We start from the raw sequence: 25,388 nt of genomic DNA on the forward strand, positions 1-25,388 counted from the left end.
TATTGTGTTATTCACTTCTCCATTTACTTAATTTCGAATTGCGTGTGGTTATTAATTTTGAGCATTATGGGTTGAGGTATTTCATATGGACCGGTGTTTGGATGGGGTCACACATTGTAGCGGGGTTATGTTGGGATATAATCCTTTGTGATAGATTCGTGTGTCTTGGTTCTACTATGTTTGATTTGTTCATAGCATTATGTTTGTGGTGGTACTTGTTGAGCTTGTGGGCGGTTCTCTCATTTGAATCATTTTCCATGTTAATACATTTGAATTGTTGCTTATTGGTGCACTGATTGCACGGTTTGTGGCTTTAGGTTGTATTGGTGTGGCATGTTAGTAGAATGGCTGTGTTTGATGAGATGAGGTCATTGGACCTGGAATGGGTACTATCGAATCTGATTACAATATGTTTGGAAGAATAATGTCACTAATCGTCTTAGAATTGGGATGTGGTTCTTGTCGGACTAGAGAAATTCCATGGCTTGTTGATATGATGAGTGGTTATAAGTATCTGCTTGTTTCATTCACCGTTGGCAGTGTAGGAAGGTTTGGAACAAGGTTTTAGTTGATATGAGGTTCATTACCGATACCTGGTTTGTTTTTAAGCAGCTACTGTGATCGAAAATTATTGCTATGAGTATGCGAGTTATATGGTAAATCATGTGATTACATCTTGGGTTATGGTTATGGACAGATACAACTTGTTCAGACGTATACATTGTGTAGATGCAAGATTCGGGTCTTGTAAGGAATTTCGAATGTTGGAAATTGGGTTCCAAGGTTTATGGACTAAGGTTGAAGGAAGAATCTTCGGTTATGTTGAGTTGACAGACTTATATGGATTGGTGTGACTTGGGATCACCCCCGAGTATGTGGATGGTAAGGTTACACAGTGAATTGATGGATTTGGCCCTTGGCACGTTCGAGGACGAACGTATGTTTAAGTGGGGGAGAATATAACGTCCCAATCAGTCGTTTTGACCATTTGCATTCTGTTCAGCTGATTAAAATATTGTATAGCTTCATATGATATATTATGACTTGTGTAAATCATCAGTTTTGGTTTTCAGGTAATTCAGGATTGATTTGGAAGAATGATTCTCAACTAGGAAGCTTTAATTTGGAAGAGCTGACTAAGTTTGACTTTTGTGTATTTGACCTCAGAATGGAGTATTGATGGTTCCGTTAGGTCCGGATGGTAATTTTGGACTTAGGCGTATGCCTGGATTTGTGTTTGGATGTTCCTAGAAGGTTTTGGTGCTATTTGACAAAAGTTGGAAATTTAGAGCTTTGGAAAGTTCATAGGTTTTACCGGGAGTTGACTTTGATGATATCGGGTTTGGATTGTGGTTCCAAGAATTGGGATAGCTTCATTATGTCATTTGGGACTTGTGTGCAAAATTTAAGGTCATTCTGGGTTGGTTTGATATGGTCCGGCATGAGTTTTGGAAGTTGAAAGTTCATTAAGTTCGATTTAAGGTGCGATACGTGGTTTTGATGTTGTTATTTATGATTTGACGCCTCGAGTAAGTCCGTGTTATGTTGTGGGACTTGTTGGTATATTCGAACGGGGTCTCGAAGGGCTAGGATAAGTTTCAGACGTGGTTCATATCGTTTTGGATCATTTTGGCTATGCTGGCTTGGCAGGGGATCTGGTGTGATCGCACGTGCAGAGCTATGGACGTAGATGAGGATCCGCAGAAGCGGCAAAGAAGTCGCAGAAGCAGAATTTGTGGCCTAGGAGCAAAGTCCGCAAGTGCGGAAGTTTGGGCACTGAAGCGTGTCCACAGATGCAGACATTTTGATTGCATAAGCGAAAATGGACTGTGGGCGAGAAGGTCGTAGATGTGGAGTGAAGACACATCTGCGAGGCCACAAGTGCGGCACCTTTAGCGCAGAAGCGCAATCATAGAAGCGTGTTTTGGTTTCGCATAAGCGATAAGTGCTGGGTTGAGGCTTTCTCGCAGATGCGAGTCTTTTACCGCAGAAGCGGAGGTCACGGGTGCGACTATTTGTTTGTATTTGCAAAATGACTGGGCAGAAGCATACAATATCGAGAGTTTGTTTATTTGGTCATATTTTGAGTTGAGGACCTCGGCTTTAAGCAATTTTGGAGGCAATTTTCTCCACATGGATTAAGGTAAGTGTTTTCTATTCGGTTTTGATTATATTTCATGAATCAATCTTTGCTTTTGGCATTTGATTAATGATTTCAAAAGAGAAATTGGGGGGGGGGTGTCTAAACTTTCCTAAAGAGATTTTTTGAGGTTTGAACATCGATTTGGAGTCGGATTTGAGTGAAATTAGTATAGTTGGACTCATAATTGAATGAGTTGTCGGATTTTGTGAGTTTTGTGGTGCGGGCCCGAGCTTGACTTTTTGGTTAACTTTGAGTAAATGTATAAAGATTCGCATTTTATCATTTGAGATTGTTTCCTTAGGCATTATTTGATGTATTTGAGTTGATTTTGGCTAGTTTCGAGCCGTTCGGAGGTTGTTACATGCGGGATGACATTTCTAGAGTATTGTTTGGCTTGCTCGGTATTGGATCTGGCTTGTTCGAGGTAAGTAACATTTCTAAACTTAGAATTGAGTGTAATTATCCCTAGGAACCATGTTATTTGTGATGTGCTAGGGTGGCACACATGTTAGGTGACGGCGTGTGGGCGTGCACGGGGAAAATCATGATCCAGGTTGACTTTTGGACTATGTTGCTATCATGTCTTGTTGTATCCGTGTTTTTCCTACTTATTAGATTAATCGGGTTAGGATTCATGCTAAAAATCATATTTAGGCTATGAGGCTACTTGATGAGACTATTTCTGTTGTTGTGGGTTATCTGATTTAATTGTAATTATACATTCAATCATGATTCATCATTTGCATATATCATATCTCAGTCTTTATTCATCATTCATCGTTACATCGCATGTTATCATTGATTTACCATATGTGGAGTTGTTGGGTTGAGTGGTATGAGATTATGAGCCCTTGAGACTTGAGAGGTTGATAACTGAGGTGGGCCTTAGAGTCGTGTTGATAGTGTTATTGTGGATTGGATTGCATGCCACAGCAGGCCATATTGGCTTTATTACTATTATTATTATTGTGGATCGGGTTGCACGTCGCATCATGCCTTATTGGCTTATTATTATTATGGATCGAGGTGCATGCCGCAGCAAGCCTTATACGCTTTTGATTAGCGCTTGGGCAGAATCTACCCCTCCGGAGTCTGACATACCAACAGTGAGCGCATGCACAGTGATATATATATATATATATATATATATGCACGTGCTTTGGTGAGGGGCTTATGAGCCAGGCACCCGTACAGTGCTGAGTGATTGTGATGAAGTAGGCAAATGAGACAGACAGCTTGAGTATGTTGAGGGTGAGAGTAACTAGGAATATCACTGTGAAATCATTCATTTGACATGCATACTTAGCATGTAGGCATAGAGACGCAGTTTTTCTCATGCTATAAAGTATTGTGACGTTCATGATTTGACATGTACATTGACATGTAGGCATTGAGATGTATATTCCTCATGCTAGACGATATATAATAAGTGATGACTTGACATGCATATTGACATGTAAGCATAAAGATGTACTTTCCTCATGTTATCAGATAATGAAATATCTTATTTGTTTTTGGAAGTTTGGGAAAAATCACAGTTTGTTTTCCCGATATACTCATATTTTGGTAATTTCGGTGAAAGATTTGGGTTTTTCTGCTATTCCTGAAAAGAATGTCTATTTTTCTATAATTGTGAACGAGCTGAGTATAAGATCTTTTGAGTTATTACTTGTACTGCATTCATTATATTGATACGAGTTATTTTCGACTATTGGTGTTGGACTCTAACCGTTTTTCGAGGTCGTCAGTGCTTTCAACCTAAGGTTAGGTTTGTTACTTATTGAGTACATGGGGTCGGTGGTACTCATACTACACTTCTACACATCCAAATATGAATTCGGGCAACCGACCCCATGTACTCAAAAGTAATAAAACCGAACCTCGGTCTGAAAGCAGTGATGAGCTCGAAAGAAAGTTAGTGTCCAACACCAATATTCAATAACAATACATGATATAATGATGATAGTAAAAGTAAATAACTCAAAAGATATCATGTTCAGCTCGTTCTCAATTACGAGAAATTAGACATGCTTTCCAAGTATAACAGTCAAAGCCAATCTTTCAAAGAAATCACTAAAACATGAGTTTATCAAGGAAACTGTGATTTTCAAAATTTTCAACGACAGATAAGACGTTTCATTTACCATCTAGCATGAGGAAAATACATCTCTATGCCTACATGTCAAGTCAATAATATCACCACGAAGTCCTTAAGTACACTCACACTCAACACACTCACAGCACCTCACAAAAGTGCCTCTCACCATTACACACACAACTACACTCAACACTGTATGGGTGCCTGAAAATAATGCCCCTCACAAAAGCACATATATAACACTATGTCTGCGCTTACTGTGAATACAAGACTCCGGAGGGGCGAATCCTTGCCCAAGCGTTGATCAATATAAGCTAATAATCAATATAACTATTGTGGCATGCATCCCGATCAAGTTATCAATACGTTGTGGCATGCAACCTGATCCAATATAAATCACGATACAGCTCTATGGCCTACATCATTCATCAACCGCTCAAGTCTCAATGGCTCACAACTCATAGAACTCAACCTAAATAGTATCACATATAGAAAGCAACACATGAACTCAGCGCAAGTCTCGAAATAAAGTCAGTGTCCAAAACCAATGTTCAATAACAACACATGATATATTAATGACAGTAAAAGTAAATAACTCAAAAGATATCATGTTCAGCTCATTCTGAATCACGGCAAATTAGACATGCTTTCCAAGCATAATAGTCAAAGGCCAATCTTTCACCAAAATTACTAAAATATGAGTTTATCAAGGAAACTGTGATTTTCCAATTTTTCAACAATAGATAAGACGTTTCATTTACCATCTAGCACGATAAAAATACATCTCTATGCTTACATGTCAAATATACATGTCAAGTCAATAACATCTCAGTGAAGTCCTCAAGCACACTCACACTGAGCACACCCACAGTGCCTAGCACAAGTGCCCCTCACTATCACACATATAACCATACTCAGCACTATACGAGTGCCACACACACACACACACACATATATATATATATCCTTATGCCTGCGCTCACTGTGAATACCAGACTCCGGAGGGGCGGATCATTGCCCAAGCGCTAATAGAATATAAGCCAACAGTTATATCACATAGCCCAATCATGGGGCCCGGTGCACGCGCCGCCCTCAAATCGGTACCACTTAGATCCAATATAAATCACGATACGACTCTATGGCCCACATCAGTCATCAACCGCTCAAGTCTCAATGGCTCACACCTCATAGAACTCAACCCAAACAATATCATATATAGAAGGCAACAACAACCTATGATATTACATACAAATAAAATACAGAGACCGAGATATAACATGCAGATGAAGAATTATGACTGAGTATATGACTACAAATAAGGCAAACAACTCAAAACAGCAATAACAACCCTATCATGTCTCAAACAAATAAGTATATAGCCTAAACATAGTTTCTAACCCGAATCATAGCGAGGCATGAAAACAAAAAAGTTTTATAGTAGCCCATAGTCTACCCGGATCATGAATACCCCGGGGTACGCATATATGCCTGTCACCTAGCGCGTGCGTCACCCCACATATCTCAAATTTCATAGTTCACGGGGATAATTACCCCCAAACCAAGTTTAGATATATTACTTACCTCAAAGCGTGTGAATCAATACTCCAAAAAGCTATTCTCGCGCGAATCGACCTCTGAACGACTCGGATCTAGTAAAAACAACATAATAACATCAAATAATGTCGTAAGAGACAACCCCAAACAATCAAAATAAAAAAAAGTCAACCCCGGGCTCGCACCCCGAACCCAACAAAACTTACAAATTCTGAACACACACTCTAATACAATTCCAACCATACAAGTTTCATCAAATTTCGACTCTGAATCGGGGTTCAAATCCTCAAACCACATTTAGAAAAGTTTTTACTAAAATTCCCAATTTCTTGACTTAGATTCTTAGATTGCTAAAATAAAGGTTGGTGTTACACCCTATATTTTTGTACGTAAAAATGCGTCGTAAGCAAACTAATGTAGGACCAAAAATGAGATAATATTTAAAAGTATATAAAGTAAGTTAATCATGTTACCTATGAGGTTACAAATATTGAAGATCATGAACAACAAGTACAAAGAGGGTTGGACAGTTCAGAAGCTAAAGCAATTGAATAAAACAATATTTCGTCGAAAGTCGACAAGTTGGGAATGTTATAACATGTACCTTGGGGTGAGACTAGGGTGATTAACATGATAAGGAGATTATGTTATGATTTATATTAGTCGTATTACATCCGTGTGTTATGTTTTAATGTCAAGCGAGTTGTGGAACAAAAGTCGATGAAAGTCATCACAAGTTACACTCATAAGTTTTACTGAAACTTTAGGTCAAATCTAACTGCAATTTTCTCCCAACATACTTAGATTTATGGGATGTTCCACCCATCAAATTAAAGAGCTATGAGTCTATTTTCCAATGCATTAAACCGTTTGTCAATACAACATCGGAGTAGTGAGATATGGGCATTTTTGCGATACTGCGCAAGCTGCTATGTGACAAGTAGGTGTGTCACCTACTTGCTTAAATGAAAGCCCAAAAATGGGCCATTTCGGGTCGTCCAAAGAGGCCTTTTAAAGGCCTATTTTCTTCATATATTAGACTTAAAATAGAGCATAATAACCAGACATAAGCTCTGCAAAGAATCCTCCCAAAAATTTCCCACAAACCCTAATTGATTTTCTCTCCCTTTCAAGTTCTAATTGGAGGTAAAACCTAGAGTTTGAAGAACCAAGATAGGAGCTGAGTTATCCAACAAATAAGGTGAGTTTACTGCTCTCTTTCATCCAGTTTTTCTTCTATAAATTCATGGTAAGTCGTTCTATACTTGTGAGAACTCACGGGACGGTGATCGGAAGTTGTGAGTTCGAGTTATTCACTTGTAGCGGACTGTTTTGTGGACTGTTTTGTGTTGCTGTTGAGCTGCGTGTTTTACTACTATTTTGTGGAAGTTTGGAGGAGGAAGGGGGTGTAGAAACACCATATAAATGTAGGGTGGTTGGCTGGTCGTTCGTCATAACATTTTCGGGTCGTTTGACACTACTACGGTGGTCGTTTTGTGTATGAAGAGATTGGGGTGTGTTGGGCTATTTTGTAGTATTTGATGGAGTATATAGGGCTGGAAAATGATGTATATATGTTGTCATTGTTCTGTTCTTGTATTGTTGGTGTTATCTTGAATTTGGAGGAAGTAAGGATTATAGGTGAGATGCTGCCCGTTTTAATACAAAATAAGTTTGTCGTTCGTTGTGCGATAGTTGTAACTTTCGTAACTTAACGATAGTATTATTATCATTCTTGTAGATTAAGGTGCGAAGAGGTGAGTTCAACTTGGTGATTGGAAAGATTGTGATAAGGTATGTTAAGGCTAAGCCTTACTTCATTTTGGCATGATCTCGTAGCTACATGTGTTAGTAATGAGACAAAAAGAGAAGTTCATATTCATGAATTTATTCACACTATTCTAGTCTCATAAGTTACAATATTATTCCTTATCGAGATTCTATATTCAATTTAGTATTGTCTTCTTCCAGTCAAGAGAGCAGCAAGCCTATATATACAGTATTACAGTATTTTCATTACCATCGAGCTATAATCGATGGGCAGGCCCCTATTGGGCAACCTCTGATCAGATGGAAAGTTATATACCGAGCCTACTGTGGCCGAGCGCCTATGAGCGAGCCCAGCATGGTCGAGATACATAGCCTAGTATGGCCGAGCGCCTATGAGCGAGCCTACTACAGCAGAGCAGTTATATATACCGAGCCTTATAAGGCCGTACAATTATTTTACTTGCTATATTGAAGGAGTTGAGTCAGTATCAACAGGTAAGTATATCTCCAGATCATCTTTGACTCCCAATTATTTTCAGTTATTATATTATCAGTTCAGTTTCAACTTTCAGTTATGTTATCGCCTTATATACTCGGTACATTATTTCGTACTGACGTCCCTTTTCCGGGGACGCTGCATTTCATGCATGCAGGTTCAGATAGACAGACGAGTAGACCTCCTCAGTAGGTGTTTCCAGAGTTTAGCCTGATCGGTAAGCTCCACATCCTTCGGAGTTATCGGGTCTAAGTTTTTGTGTGCATCTTATGTATGTAATTATATATATAATATGGGTAGGTCGGGGCCCTGTTCCGATCACAATATATCTATCAGTAGAGGCTTGTAGACATATCCTGTTGGTTAGTGCAGTATGTTGGGTTTGTAGGCCTGGTATGTATAATTTGGTGGTTTGTCAGCTGTAGTAGCTATGACGGCCTTTTCAGCCTAATTTTATATTGATGTTTAGTTATCGCTAGTTTCCATTCAGTTTTATATTTTGCTTCGCAAATTGTCTTGCAAGGTGGCCCCGTGGCCAAAGTATGACATTATATGTTCAGAGTCCCTTAGTCGCAATTTGGTACGCCAGGTTAGGTGAGGCACCGGGTGCTTGTCTCACTCCTAGGTTCGGGGCGTGACAAACTTGGTATCAGAGCAGTTCTATCCTAGGTAGTCTACAAGCCGTGTCTAGTAGGGTCTTGTTTATAGATGTGTTGTGCACCACATTATATAAGCAGGGAACTACAGGGCATTTAGGAGTTGGTTACCCTTCTTTGAAATCTAAATCGTGCCATAGAACTGAGTTATAGGAAATTTGAATTAAACTTATGTGTTGGTGTTTGCATGCACAGATGACGGTGACTAGGAAGACTACGGCTAGCCAGAGGAGAGATACAGCAGTAAGTGAGGGGACCAGCAGGGTACCCCCAGTAGATGTGGCCCAGTCTGAGGCTCAAGGCGAGACCCCTACTCAGCCATTACCGGCTCCTCCACCAACTACGGAGATTCCTAGGGAAACCGCACATCCAGTTCCCCCTCCACTTCCATCAGATCAGGACTTGATGAGTGCGGTGCATTTGTTGACACAGTTGGTAGCTACCCAGCAACAGGCTAGGGCATCAGCTAGTGCAGGAACTTCTGAGGGGTCTGGGAGTTCAAGGGTCCGAGAGTTTATTGCTTTGAGTCCCCCAGAGTTCACGGGGACAGATCAGAGGGAGGACCTGCAGGATTTTATAGATCAGCTTCACAGGATCTTTCATGTTATGCATGCCACGGAGAAAGAGGCAGTTGAGCTAGCAGCTTTTCGACTCCGAGATATAGCCATCCTTTAGTACGAGGGATGGGAGAGGTCCAGGGGACGTGATGCACCTCCAGCTATTTGGGAGAATTTTTCAGATGCCTTCCTTGACCAGTACTTACCGCGGGAGATCCGACAGGCTCGAGTCGATCAGTTTCTAGCCCTCAAGCAGGGTAATATGAGTGTTCGAGAGTATAGTCTCCGTTTTGACTCATTGGCCAGATATGCACCATCCATAGTTGCTACTATGCGGGACAGGATTCACAGGTTTATAGCAGGGTTAGCCCCAGAGTTAACCGAGGCATGTGCCACCGCTGCATTGCAGGATAGTATGGATATCTCCCGGATTCAGGCATTTGCCCAGAATATAGAAAGGGGTAGGCGTCGGCAGCAGGGTACAGAGAGGGCTGAGCAAGGGCAACGTAAGAAGATGAGATTTCCCAGGTCTCAGGAGCAATCTCAGGATAGTTATAGGACCCAGTACTTCGGACGGCCACCTAGGCCTCCGCCACCTCAGTTACAGGGTTACAGGTATAACCGCTATACTCAGTCAGGACCAGGTGAGAGCTCACGGGCGTCGGGTTTGCAGCGACAACGAGGTTCTGCGCAGACATGGTCATTTTCTCCACGGTGTGACATCTGTGGTAGAGGACACTTGGGCCAATGCCGAGCAGGTTCTAATGCTTGTTATACATGTGGGCGTCCGGGGCATATGATGCGAGATTGCCCAAATAGAGATTCTGGGGGAATGGCACAACCAACGAGTTCAGTAACAGGATCATCTATGTCCGTGCATCCTTCAGGGTGCGAGTCTCAGTCTTCGGCTGGTAGAGGTCAAGGCAGAGGTAGAGGTTCCAGTTCAGGTGGTAATCAGAACCGTATCTATGCTTTAGCGGGTCGACAGGACCAGGAGTCTTCACCAGACGTTGTGACAGGTATATTAACCATTTGCTCTCACGATGCTTATGCTTTGATAGACCCAGGATCAACTTTATCATATATTACCCCATTTGTCGCGAGGAAGTTTGGTATAGTGCCTGAAATACTAAGTGATCCTTTTGCGGTATCTACACCGGTCGGAGAATCGATTATTGCTAAACGGGTTTACCGAGGTTGTACGGTGACAATTTGTAGTCGTCAGACCTCAGCTGACCTAGTTGAGCTAGAGATGATGGATTTTGATGCTATCATGGGCATAGACTGGTTGGCAGCTTGCTATGCCACAGTTGATTGCCGAGCAAAGGCAGCCAGATTTCATTTTCCAGGTGAGCCAGTCCTTGAATGGGTAGGTAATACAGCAACACCCAGAGGTAGGTTTATTTCCTATCTGAAGGTGAGGAAAATGATCGCAAAAGGGTGCATTTATCATATTGTGCGAGTTAGAGATGCAGATGCTGAGATACCTACACTTCAGTCTATTCTCGTAGTCAAAGAGTATGCAGATGTGTTTCCAGATGAGCTTCCAGGTATTCCTCCAGAGCGAGAGATTGATTTTAGCATCGATTTGCTTCCAGGAACTCAACCAATATCCATCCCTCCGTATAGAATGGCACCTGCCGAATTGAAGGAGTTGAAGGAGCAGTTAAAAGATTGCTGGAGAAAGGTTACATCAGGCCCAGTACCTCACCTTGGGGTGCACCGGTACTATTTGTGCGGAAGAAAGACGGCTCGCTGAGGATGTGTATCGATTATAGGCAGTTGAACAAGGTAACTATTAAGAATAAGTATCCACTTCCAAGGATCGATGACTTGTTTGATCAGTTGCAGGGGGCTAAATGCTTTTCAAAGATAGATTTAAGGTCGGGGTACCACCAGGTCAGAGTTCGGGAAAAAGATATTCCAAAGACAGCCTTCAGGACCCGATATGGCCACTTCGAGTTCCTTGTCATGTCCTTCGGGTTGACTAATGCACCCGCCATATTTATGGACTTGATGAATAGCCTATTCCGGCCATTTTTAGATCTGTTCGTGATAGTATTTATTGATGATATTCTGGTTTATTCCTGTTCAGAGGATGAGCATGCGGACCACCTGCGAGCGGTACTCCAAACCCTCCGTGATCGTAAGTTGTATGCTAAGTTTTCTAAATGTGAGTTCTGGTTGAAATCTGTAGCATTCTTGGGGCATATTGTATCAGATAAAGGGATAAAGGTAGACACTCAGAAGATTGAGGCCGTGAAATCTTGGCCTAGACCTACCACTCCGACAGAGGTTCGTAGCTTTCTAGGCTTAGCAGGATACTATCGGAGGTTCGTAGAGGGTTTTTCTTCCCTTTCGGCACCATTAACGAAGTTGACACAGAAAGAAACTAAGTTTCAATGGACAGAGGCTTGCGAGCGGAGTTTTCAAGAGCTTAAGAACAGGTTGACCTCAGCTCCAGTTCTAACACTTCCAGAGGGTCTAGAGGGTTATGCCGTGTATTGTGATGCATCAGGTGTCGGGTTAGGATGTGTCCTGATACAACATGGGAAGGTAATTGCGTATGCTTCAAGGCAGTTGAGGAAGCACGAGAGGAATTATCCGACCCACGACCTCGAGTTAGCTGCGGTTGTCCATGCACTTAAGATATGGCGGCATTATTTATATGGCGTTCATGTTGATGTATTTACTGATCATAAAAGCCTACAATATATCTTCAAGCAGAAAGAGTTGAATTTGCGACAGAGGCGATGGCTTGAGTTATTGAAAGATTACGATGTTAACATTCTCTACCATCCAGGGAAAGCTAATGTTGTAGCAGATGCCTTAAGTCGCCGATCTATGGGTAGCTTAGCACATGTAGAGCCCGAGAAAAGACAATTAGCTAGAGAGATTCATCAATTGGCTTCGTTGGGGGTTCGGTTAGTAGATTCTGAGGATGGTGGAGTTGTACTCCAAAACACTGCAAAATCATCCCTCATAGCTGAAGTCAAGGAAAGGCAGTACGAGGACCCAGAGTTGGTCGAGTTGAGAGAGCGAGTTCCGCAGCAGAAGAAGCCATTGTTAGAGCTCAAGGGAGATGGGGTTCTCAGATACAGGGGTCGTTCGTGTGTTCCAGATGTAGCAGGGCTACGAGACAGGATTATGTCAGAGGCACATTATTCATGGTATTCCATCCATCCTGGATCAACGAAGATGTATCATGACATTAAGGATGTGTACTGGTGGAACGATATAAAGAAGAACATTGCTGAGTTTGTCGCCCAATGTACTAGTTGCCAGCAAGTGAAGGTAGAGCACCAGAAGCCCGGAGGGCTAATGCAGACTATAGAGATCCCGACATGGAAATGGGAGGCGATAAACATGGACTTTATCACGGCTTTACCTCGTTCTAATCGTAAGTTCGATTCCATATGGGTGATAGTCGATAGGCTCACGAAATCAGCTCACTTCCTACCGGTCAGATCTACATATACAGCAGAAGATTATGCAAAGTTATATATTAAGGAGATAGTGCGGCTACACGGAGTACCGGTTTCTATTATATCTGACCGTGGGGCTCAGTTTACAGCACATTTTTGGAGGTCATTTCAGAGAGGTCTAGGGACTCAGGTGAATCTCAGCACAACTTTTCATCCACAGACTGATGGACAAGCCGAGCGCACAATTCAGACGCTCGAGGATATGTTACGAGTATGTGTGTTGGATTTTAAAAGAAGTTGGGATGAACATCTACCTCTTATCGAGTTTGCATATAATAACAGTTACCACTCCAGTATCCAGATGGCTCCATACGAGGCTTTGTATGGGCGTAAGTGCAGATCTCCTATAGGGTGGTTTGATGTTGGAGAATCTGGGTTACATGGGCCAGACCTGGTTCAGCAGGCCATAGAGAAAGTAAAGCTTATCTGGGAGCGACTGTTGACAGCTCAGAGTCGTCAGAAGTCATATTCTGATGTGCGGCGACGAGACTTAGAGTTCAGGATTAATGACTGGGTATTCTTAAAGGTATCACCTATAAAGGGCGTGATGAGGTTTGGCAAGAAAGGCAAGCTTAGCCCACGGTATATTGGGCCTTATAGGATCATTCGGAGAGTGGGCCAAGTAGCTTATGAGTTAGAGTTGCCCTTAGAATTGGAGTCTGTCCATCCGGTTTTTCACGTTTCTATGCTACGGAAGTGCATTGGCGATCCTACCCGAGTGGTGCCCACAGATGATGTACAGATTACAGAGGACTTGTCATACGAGGAAATTCCAGTTGCCATCCTAGACCGACAAATCCGCAAGCTACGAAATAAGGAGGTAGCTTCCGTGAAGGTTTTATGGAGGAGCAAGAATGTAGAAGAGATGACGTGGGAATCGGAGGAAGAAATGAAGTCTAAATACCCCCACCTATTTCAAACTGAAGATATGGTTCGAGATGGGACGCTACAACATAGCTCTATGTAGGCTAGCAGGTCATCAGGTAAGCTTTTATTTTTCACTTTCAATATTTATGATTTACGGTCGGTGAGGCAAATTGCTGCTATTTATAAAGATTGGCCATGTGTGGCATGCATAGTATGTTTTCTGGCTGCGTGCAGGTTGGTTTTAACCTAGTGTACGAAGGATACTCTGGCAAAATTTTCCAAAGTCTCTAAGAGTAAACATTCGAGGACGAATATTCCCAAGGGGGAGTGATGTTACACCCTATATTTTTGTACGTAAAAATGCGTCGTAAGCAAACTAATGTAGGACCAAAAATGAGATAATATTTAAAAGTATATAAAGTAAGTTAATCATGTTACCTATGAGGTTACAAATATTGAAGATCATGAACAACAAGTACAAAGAGGGTTGGACAGTTCAGAAGCTAAAGCAATTGAATAAAATAATGTTTCGTCGAAAGTCGACAAGTTGGGAATGTTATAACATGTACCTTTGGGGTGAGACTAGGGTGATTAACATGATAAGGAGATTATGTTATGATTTATATTATTCGTATGACATCCGTGTGTTATGTTTTAATGTCAAGCGAGTTGTGGAACAAAATTCGATGAAAGTCATCACAAGTTACACTCATAAGTTTTACTGAAACTTTAGGTCAAATCTAACTGCAATTTTCTCCCAATATACTTATAGTTATGGGGTGTTCCACCCATCAAATTAAATATCTATGAGTCTATTTTCCAATGCATTAAACCGTTTGTCAATACGACATCGGAGTAGTGAGATATGGGCATTTTTGCGATACTGCGCAAGCTGCTAGGTGACAAGTAGGTGTGTCACCTACTTGCTTAAATGAAAGCCCAAAAATGGGCCATTTCGGGTCGTCCAAAGAGGCCTTTTAAAGGCCTATTTTCTTCATATATTAGACTTAAAATAGAGCATAATAACCAGACATAATCTCTGCAAAGAATCCTCCCAAAAATTTCCCACAAACCCTAATTGATTTTCTCTCCCTTTCAAGTTCTAATTGGAGGTAAAACCTAGAGTTTGAAGAACCAAGATAGGAGCTGAGATATCCAACAAATAAAGTGAGTTTACTGCTCTCTTTCATCCAGTTTTTCTTCTATAAATTCATGGTAAGTCGTTCTATACTTGTGAGAACTCACGGGACGGTGATCGGAAGCCGTGAGTTCGAGTTATTCACTTGTAGCGGACTGTTTTGTGGACTGTTTTGTGTTGCTGTTGAGCTGCATGTTTTACTACTGTTTTGTGGAGTTTTGGAGGAGGAAGGGGGTGTAGAAACACCATATAAATGTAGGGTGGTTGGTTGGTCGTTCGTCATAACATTTTCGGGTCGTTTAACACTACTACGGTGGTCGTTTTGTGTATGAAGAGATTGGGGTGTGTTGGGCTGTTTTGTAGTATTTGATGGTGTATATAGGGCTGGAAAATGATGTATATATGTTGTCATTGTTCTGTTCTTGTATTGTTGGTGTTATCTTGAATTTGGAGGAAGTAAGGATTATAGGTGAGATGCTGCCCGTTTTAATACAAAATAAGTTTGTCGTTCGTTGTGCGATAGTTGTAACTTTCGTAACTTAACGATAGTATTATTATCATTCTTGTAGATTAAGGTGCGAAGAGGTGAGTTCAACTTGGTGATTGGAAAGATTGTGATAAGGTATGTTAAGGCTAAGCCTTCCTTCATTTTGGCATGATCTCATAGCTACATGTGTTAGTAATGAGACAAAAAGAGAAGTTCATATTCATGAATTTATTCACACTATTCTAGTCTCATAAGTTACAATATTATTCCTTATCGAGATTCTATATTCAATTTAGTATTGTCTTCTTCTAGTCAAGAGAGCAGCAAGCCTATATATACAGTATTACAGTATTTTCATTACCATCGAGCTATAATCGATGGGCAGGCCCCTATTGGGCAACCTCTGATCAGATGGAAAGTTATATACCGAGCCTACTGTGGCCGAGCGCCTATGAGCGAGCCCAGCATGGTCGAGATACATAGCCTAGTATGGCCGAGCGCCTATGAGCGAGCCTACTACGGCAGAGCAGTTATATATACCGAGCCTTATAAGGCTGTACAATTATTTTACTTACTATATTGAAGGAGTTGAGTCAGTATCAACAGGTAAGTATATCTCCAGATCATCTTTGACTCCCAATTATTTTCTGTTATTATATTATCAGTTCAGTTTCAACTTTCAGTTATGTTATCGCCTTATATACGCGGTACATTATTTCGTACTGACGTCCCTTTTTCGGGGACGCTGCATTTCATGCATGCAGGTTCAGATAGACAGACGAGTAGACCTCCTCAGTAGGTGTTTCCAGAGTTTAGCCTGATCGGTAAGCTCCACATCCTTCGGAGTTATCGGGTCTAAGTTTTTGTGTGCATCTTATGTATGTAATTATATATATAATATGGGTAGGTCGGGGCCCTGTTCCGATCACAATATATCTATCAGTAGAGGCTTGTAGACATATCCTGTTGGTTAGTGCAGTATGTTGGGTTTGTAGGCCTGGTATGTATAATTTGGTGGTTTGTCAGCTGTAGTAGCTATGACGGCCTTTTCAGCCTAGTTTTATATTGATGTTTAGTTATCGCTAGTTTCCATTCAGTTTTATATTTTGCTTCGCAAATTGTCTTGCAAGGTGGCCCCGTGGCCAAAGTATGACATTATATGTTCAGAGTCCCTTAGTCGCAATTTGGTACGCCAAGTTAGGTGAGGCACCGGGTGCTTGTCTCGCTCCTAGGTTCGGTGCGTGACAGTTGGAATCATGAATAATAGTCAAATCCGAGTAAAAAACACTTACCTCAATCCAAATCGTACAAATCCTCTCCAAAATCACCCAAATCCGAGCTCTAGATCTCAAAATGTGATAAAATAATCAAAACCCTCGGAATAGAGTACTTAATGAATCTGCCTAGTCATACTCTTCGTGATCGCGGGACCACCTTCGCAATTGCGAAGATCAAACTCAACCCAGTTGTTGCCCTTTCTTTGCGAACGTGACAGACCAGTCACGAACATGATGCCTAATTTACCTAAGCCTACGCGAACGCGGTCCTTCACACGTGAATGCGGAAGCTAAAAGCCTGACAGACCCTCCGGGCTTCCTTTCTATGCGAATACGATGCCCAAAACGCGAACGCGAAGGCCACTACTTCCCCAGCTCCGCGAATGCGATGCCTCCATCACAAATGTGAAGAGCAAAACTCATCTTCCACTTAATTACCCTCTACGGTCGCGATACATCATCCGCGATTGTGAAGCACACGGGAACATCAGAAACCAACAACACCAAAATATGGTGAAATAGTCTGAAACCCATGTGAAACATAACCGAGGTTCCCGGAACCCCGTTCAATCGTATCAACCAATCCCAAAACATAACACGGACCTGATCGAGGCCTCAAATAACATAAAACAACATCAAAAACTCAAATTGCACGTTAATCCAAGCCTAAGGAACTAATAAACTTCCAACTTCTAAAACTCATGCCGAACCATATCAAATCAACTCTGATTGACCTCAAATTTTAGATACATGTCCCAAATTACACAACGGACTTATTCCAACTCCGGAAACCACAATCCAAACCCAATATCATCAAAGTCAGCTCCCGGTTAAACGTATGAACTTTCCAACTTTAGTCAAAAAGCACCAAATCAACCTACGAACCTCCAAATCCAAATCCGGACACAAGCCTAAGTCCAAAATCACCATACGAACCTATTGAAATTATCAAAATATCATTCCGGTGTCGTCTACACAAAAGTCAAATTCTAATCAACTCTTCCAACTTAAGCACCCAGCCTTGAGACTAAGTGTCCCAATTTAATCCAAAACTTCTCCGAAACCAAACGAACCAACCCCGTAAGTCACATAACAACAAATACACATATGTAAAGCATCAAACAAGTGAAATGAGGCTAAAATACTCCAAACGATCGTTACATTCTTCCCATCTTCAACAAAAGTTCGTCCTCGGACGAGTCTAGAATCATACTTGGAGTCTCAAAAAGGTGAGGATATCTGCTCCACATCTCCTGCTCGATCTCCCAAGTAGCCTCCTTGACCGACTAACCTCTCCAATGAACCTTTATCGATGTTATATTCTTCGACCTCAATTTTCAAACGCGTCGATCCAAGATGGTCACTCCACATCATATGTCAAACCCTCATCCAACTACACCGTGCTGAAGTCTAATACATGTGAAGGATCCCCAAATAGTTCCAGAGCCTGAAAACATGAAACACCGGATGAACTTCCGATAAACTAGGTGGCAAGGAAAGTTTGTAGGCCACCTCTCCAACTCTCTCTAGCACCTCAAAAGGACCAATATACCTAGGGCTCAACTTGCCCTTTTTCCCGAACCTCATCATACCATTCATGGGCAAACTCTGAGTAGGACCTTATCACCCACCATGTATGCCACATCACGAGCCTTCCTATCAGCATAACCTTTCTTTCTAGATTGTGTTGTATGGAGTCGCTCCTGAATCAACTTCACCTTCTCCAAAGCATTACAGGCCAAATTATTGCCCAACAACCTAGCCTTCCCAGGTTCAAACCCACCCAACCAGAGAACGACATCGCCTCCCATATAAAGCCTTATATGGAGCCATCTAGATACTCGACTGATAGTAGTTGTTGTAGGCAAACTATGCTAATGGTATGAACTGATCCCATGATCCCCCAAAATCAATAACACATGCTTGCAATACGTCCTCCAATATCTGAATAGTATGCTTCGACTGTCCGTCTGTCTAGGGATAAAATTTCATACTTAGCTCGACCCGTATGCCAACTCACACTGCAGTGCTCTCCAAAAATACGATGTGAATTGAGTGCCTCGATGCGAGATAATAGACACGGGCACACCATAAAGGCGAACAATCTCACGAAGATAAATCCAAGCCAACTAGTCTGAAGAGTAGGTAGTCATGATTGGAATGAAGTATGTAGACATGGTCAGTCTGTCCACAATAACCCACACTGCATCAAATCTCCTCAAGGTCCATGGAAGCCCAACTACAAAATCCATAGTGATACGCTCCCACTTCTACTCGAGAATATCTAGACTTTGAAGCAACCCACCCGATTTCTGATGCTCGTACTTCACTTGCTGACAGTTCAAATAGCGAGAAATATACTCAACAATATCCTTCTTCATCCTATGCCACCAATAGTTCTGCCTCAAATCCCGATACATCTTCGTGGCACCGTGATGAATGGAATACTGTGAACTACGGGCCTCCTCAAGTATCAACTCTTGCAACCCATCCATATTAGGTACACAAATATAGCCCTAAAGCCTCAATACCCCATCATCACCAATAGTAACCTCTTTGGCATCACTGTGTTGCACTGTGTCCCTTAGGACAAATAAGTGGGGTTCATCATACTGGCACGCCTTGATGCGTTCAAACAAGGATGGTCGTGATACAGCACAAGCAAGAACCTTGCTAGGCTTCGAAATAACCAACCTTACATCAAATCCTTTTGCTTGAATAAGTGCTTGAGACTCTTGTGATCAGTGAACACCTCACAATACATGCCATAATGATAGTGCCACCAAATCTTGAGCGCGTGAACAATGGCTTCTAACTCCAAATCGTGCACTAGGTAGTTATTCTCATGGGGCTTCAACTGACGTGAAGCATCAACAATTACTCTCATCATGCCCCGTTTTCTCGCGAAAGTGGGGTTTGACGTGTGACAACTCTTTTAGATGGGTATTAAAAGGGAAAAGTCACCACAAAATTATTTTAGGGTGCGTTAGGGCACCTACTTGCAAATAACAATGTTTGATTAGTCAACGTCACCAAAGATTGGGTAAGGCTCATATTACCTCAAAGAGAAGGTGTTAGGCACTCTTCGAGGTCCACAACTATGGTTCCCGGCCGAATTTTACGCTATATGGGATTATTAAATTATAATTATCCTATGTGATCATATAAGTTAAAGAAAGATAGGGAGTCTAAATATCTAATTACAATGTGAAACAAGCATTAAAAGAGATTGCACATATGAAAGAAGTAGATTATACATCAATAAGTGATCGGTACAATCTTTTGAGGATTACAAGGTACAACCCAGTTTGATCTAAGTTCAAATAAACATGTATACAAGTAGTAACCATATATGGAGGAGGGGGCCTATATTATTTAGCCTAACGGATCACCCCGTGCAACATAAATAATACTTTACAATTCCCTTAAAAGTAGGGTTGCTCATATTATTCAACAGGCACAGACTATTATCTCCTGCTACCCAATTACTATCTTAAAGTTGTTTACCTAAAGCGTTCTAGTTCAATTCTAAACCACATCCTATATGTGCTTTACATGTCACATGCCTATGGTCCAAGAGGATTTGGACCTACTACTTTGGTGGTTCTAGACTTTACTTAGGATGCTCAAAATAGTAAAACTAAGTGCGCAATCAAAACCAAATAGGATTGCACATAGCTAATAGCTAAAGGCTCAAATTGGCCTCCCCGCGTAGACATAGATGCACGCAAACAATCATAGGCTCATGCTAACAATGTTCCAAATTGCTAAGTGAATGGCGGTAGGTAGACATGCTTGGTATGAAGTAGTGTTGAATGGCGCAATACTTATAGGCATGATTTCTATGTGGTTGATTGATTCAAGAGTTAACATAAGTTCCTACAAACTTCTGATTTTAACAAATGATTTATTAAAACCCTATATGCATGATATCTAAGTGACTTATGACTGGACTGTGGGATCATTGAAAACGTATAGTTATTCGTCTTTGATCCTATAGACATGATTTATAAATGATCATCAACATCCTATAGGCATGGTATATAGACAATAATATCCAAGTAACAAAGTAATGGAGAACAGACACTTGTTTCGTTTTATTCCTATAGGCATATCATATAGCCAACCGCATGATGAGGATAGCAGTAGCATAAATCTTAAACACATTGAAGTCCTATAGGCATGGTATCTAGGTGGTCAAATTTAGAAATAAGCTGTTTTAATGCAGATTTATTTCATTAGTCCTATAGACATGCTTTCTAGGTGAGTCACATAATTGCAAAAGGTAAGTAATTCTTGACTATTCGACGAGATCCTATAGGCATACTATCTAAAAACATATAGAGATAGAGCATGTTGAGCAAGTAGCGAAATAAGCATTTAGATCATATAGGCATGTTTTCTACCCTCTCATGCATGAACTAAAGTATCTCATCCCCCCACTTTCACTAATTCCCCATAATTCGTCATTACAGGTTATTACATTCCCAAATAAAATAATACAAACTCAAATAAAAATCCATAGGCCCAACTAGGACAATTACATGCCCAATATTGATTAAATGAGGGGTGCTTCTGGGCTTTCAACTAACACAGAGCCTCATGTGGATGAGCAGGCCCATAATCTAGATGGCTGTTGATATGCTTTAGCTCTTAGTACCAAACAGTACCAACAAACAGTCCCAAACAACTGCCTTGCTTACCCATTTGAATACCAAACTAGCTGTAATAATGCAAGTGACAAACTATGTGCTAGGCCAATTAAGAAACTTTGAAATATAAGCACTTAGCCCTTAAGGTTGTAGGGAATAGAGGTTTCAAAACTAAATGCATACAAATAGGATTACACAAAGTGTCAACAAGCATACACATGTTATATTTCCTGAAAAATATGTTAAGAGATAGTAAACCAAAGTTAAGCAGAATTTCCGTTTAGAATTAACCTAAAGGGGACTTTAGACATAAGAGTCCTAACAAGGAAATTTAGAGGAGTCATAATCATGAACACAAGTAAGGAGATTACAACTAATCTACAGCCCAGTAGAATATCAAACAGACTAGTGGACATGAAGAAACAATCACTTAATTTGAACATGAGCAACTTAATATATTGAGTGTCAGGTAGATATAACACAAAGGTTCAAGGTCTTAGAGAAGCTACAAAGACTTATGGTAGGTGAAACAACAACTCCAGACTAACATGTCAAACAAACATCAGGACTATCCCGGTTGACCATATAGGAAGAATAGGTTGAATATACTAGAATTCCTCCTACCAGTCTTAAGCAATCAGTGAGCACATAATGATAGCATAACATTAGAGTTTACAAACAACAAAGAGACCTAGTTGGGATAGTATTGGTATTTAGATTCCTCATGAATTGACTCTAAGAAAGCAGATTGTACATGAAGAACTGAACAAAAAGTAGTTCATTTGGACAAATTCTGGGCATTAATTAGTTCCTCACAAGAATATAAGGCATGGACTCATAACAAGCAACATATATAAGTAACCATACATAAACATAAGGGTAAGAAGTCATTCAGGCTGGACACATATAATGGGCATACATTAAGGCTAGCAATGGCAGGAGAACCTATTAGGCTAAGCATTAAGACAGTACTGTTACATGATTTGTAGAGAAACAACAAGTTATGCATAAAGGTTTAATTAAGAACCAGGCCAACATCATGAATCAACTTAGCTAACTATACATGAGGTAAAATCAGGACTTGAACAAAATCAAAGCTATTGAAACTGCAGAATGATATTAAGACAAGCATGATTGTATACGAAATGGCATAATATTTAAATCACATTAACTCAAAGAAATCCAAGTAACACTAGTGCACATAACATAAACACAAACAGAAGGAAGTAGCATTACGAGGGTAGAAAGCACTAACTAGTTGCAAACAAAGCGAACAAAGAGTGAGAAACCCAAAATCTTAGAAATAGCAGTGATTGCAGCAGAATAATGAAACCCCAAATCCCCAGTGCTGCAGAGTTCACAAGAGCCTCGAAGTGGGCTTCGAGCAGTGCTTGCACTGGAGGAGGTTAATGAATGAATTCCGGTGGCCTTGGCTTCCAGCCGACCAAAATCAAAAGTTTCAGAATAGTATAGAATGAGTGAGAGTGGGAGAATAACAGTAGTGATTAAGGTCTGCCTAAAGGGGTAACTGGGGAAGGGTTATATAGTGTTCAATCACGTGAACAAACAAGGAAAAAAATCACACATACATAAACAAGGAAAGAAAATATCGCATGCAAATCAGTAAAGTAGCCAGTAAAGGGAGAAATTGAATTCCAAACCCTAATTAGGGTTTAATATTTGAAAATTTGCCTGCTGGTGTAAGAAATCATCCCTTTCCGTGTATATGGATGGGATATTGTCCCGATCTTGGAGATTAAAGTTGAACAGGCCTGATTCAAAGAAATGGTACTTGCCAAATTTAGGCAAGTACTAAGTAACACCATGGTCTCATAGATAATGGCATGGTAACACGAATAAGGAAGGTGAATCATAAGAAGATTCCATCGTCTACCCGGAATTTGGAGAGCGATTATAGATGAGGCGGCTAAGGTTTCTCAAGGGAGAAGTAGGGTTGGGAGAGTTTGAGGGCAGCAGAGACGGGAAATGGTCTCTAGAGTTTAGTGGGGAGGGATATAAGGAGAAGGGTAGGGTTGTTATGGGTTGTTGATAATTTAAGATCAACGGCTAGGATCAAACGGGAAGCGGGGCAGGTTATTAATGGGTCGCGACCGGATTAAGTTAAAGGGGTCGTTTGGTTTGGACTAAGGGCTGCTGGGCAAAGGATTTGGGGGTTTTGGGCCGCTGATTTGGTCCAAAAATAGCCTGACCTAGGCCAGCCTTTAAAATATCCAAAATTAATTAAAACAAGATTGTTAAAACATCTAATAAATAATAAAAAATATTATTTATGAAATAAAATGCTTAAAATGATAAATCAATATTATAAAAATATAGAATGCTATTTTGGCATAAATAATTTAATAAATACATTTATTTATAGAATATAGGCTATTATTGTAAAAATAGTAGAAAGAGGCAAATATAATTATGTAAAAAGTGGAATAAAATATTATAAAAATGCATGTGGATACAAATAATAAATTTGGAATATTAAGTCATCCCAAAATAATTTCAAGGGATAATTACTAAATATTTGAATTATTAAAATGCAAGAAAATTAATTTTAAAGATTTAAAAATTATAGAAAATACTTGTATATCCCTGTAAATTGGGTAATAATGCAAAAATAATATTTTGAAAGTATATGGAATACTTTATAAAATATGAGGGCAAAATTGGGTATCAACAACTCTCCCCTCCTGCATCAACGCATACCAAATGCCAATCCGTGATGAATCACAATAGATTGTGTAAGAACCCGACTCCGAAGGTAAAACCAGAACTGGAGATGTAGTCAAGACAATATTTAGCTTCTAAAAGCTCTCCTCACACTCATCAGACCAGTTGAATGGGGCACCCTTTTACATCAATTTAGTTAATGGGGATGCTATAGATGAAAGCCCCTCCACAAAACATCGATAATACCTTGACAATCCAAGAAAACTTTGGATCTCAGTAGCAGTATACGGTTTGGGCCAATCCACCCTTTTACTTACTGAGGCATGATCTAGGTGGACATGAAAGTCATACTGAGATGGGCGAACAAAAAGATCTTCTTGTGACAAATTCACGAAAACCTCAAATTCCCGAGAAACGTTATACACACAAGTGACCATTTCGATTGGCATGTACACATATAATAGGTGTTGAGATATGCCCTCATGTTACTAGATAGTAAAAAGGATTCATGATACTATTCATAAAGGAGTAAAGTGATTGTTCCAACCATATGAGCCACATACACCGAAGAGAAGGAATTGCTTGAGAATGATCTCAATACTAGGTTGTATTACATTGGATTTGATATCACATAAGTAAACTTTATGATTGTGCATGCATAAGCACAAGTGAGCAGATGTTATCCATTTGAATCAAAACGTTCTGTAAGAAATTCATCATGTATAGTCCCTTGTTGAGAATTTAGGGAAGCAAGTGGGAAGTATTAATCCTAGAGTTATAACTCAATTCAAGGACATAATTATAGAGCTCAATTCCATAATAGGCTGTAAGTAAGAGAATTTGTGATAGAGTGGATTCAGAAATAACGCGTCTCGTTCAAAGAGTAGGTACATGCAACAATTTGTGATTCAACGTTTTGGTTAAGATCATATTTATGTAGGCCTATTCAATATGGATGTACATATACAACAAGGAAATTAATGATGTGTTCATAGTGATGTACTAAGGAGTGACTTACTTGATGACTTTGTGATTCAATGTTTTGGTTAATACCATATTTATGTAGGCCTCTTCAATATGGATGTACATATACAACAAGAAAATTAATGATGTGTTTATAGTGATGTACTAAGGAGTGACTTACTTGATGACTTTAGATTGACAGGGCAATACCTTAATTGATACCCCTCTACTCCACATCCAAAACATACATTAGTACCATAGTGACATACCCCCGAATGACATCTCATACACTTCACACAACGAGGATGGGGTCCGCTAAGCTGAGATTCGCTCCACTTACCCAATATTTACCCTGTTTGCATACATCATAAGCATTCCCCTTAGTCTTCCTCCAAGCCTTCATGGCGGGAGTAACAATCTCTGCAACAGCTCGTTGTATGGACTTTTGGAATTGCCCAAATCTACCACCCCTAACATACTTTTGAGCATACTCACAACATGACGCAAATTATTTTTGCCCGCATATCAGGCAGACCTGGATGGGTGTATCCAACCTAAGGGCA

The sequence above is a fragment of the Nicotiana tabacum genome, chromosome 2 (assembly GCF_000715075.1).
Source record: "Nicotiana tabacum cultivar K326 chromosome 2, ASM71507v2, whole genome shotgun sequence".
In the NCBI taxonomy this organism is placed as follows: domain Eukaryota; kingdom Viridiplantae; phylum Streptophyta; class Magnoliopsida; order Solanales; family Solanaceae; genus Nicotiana; species Nicotiana tabacum.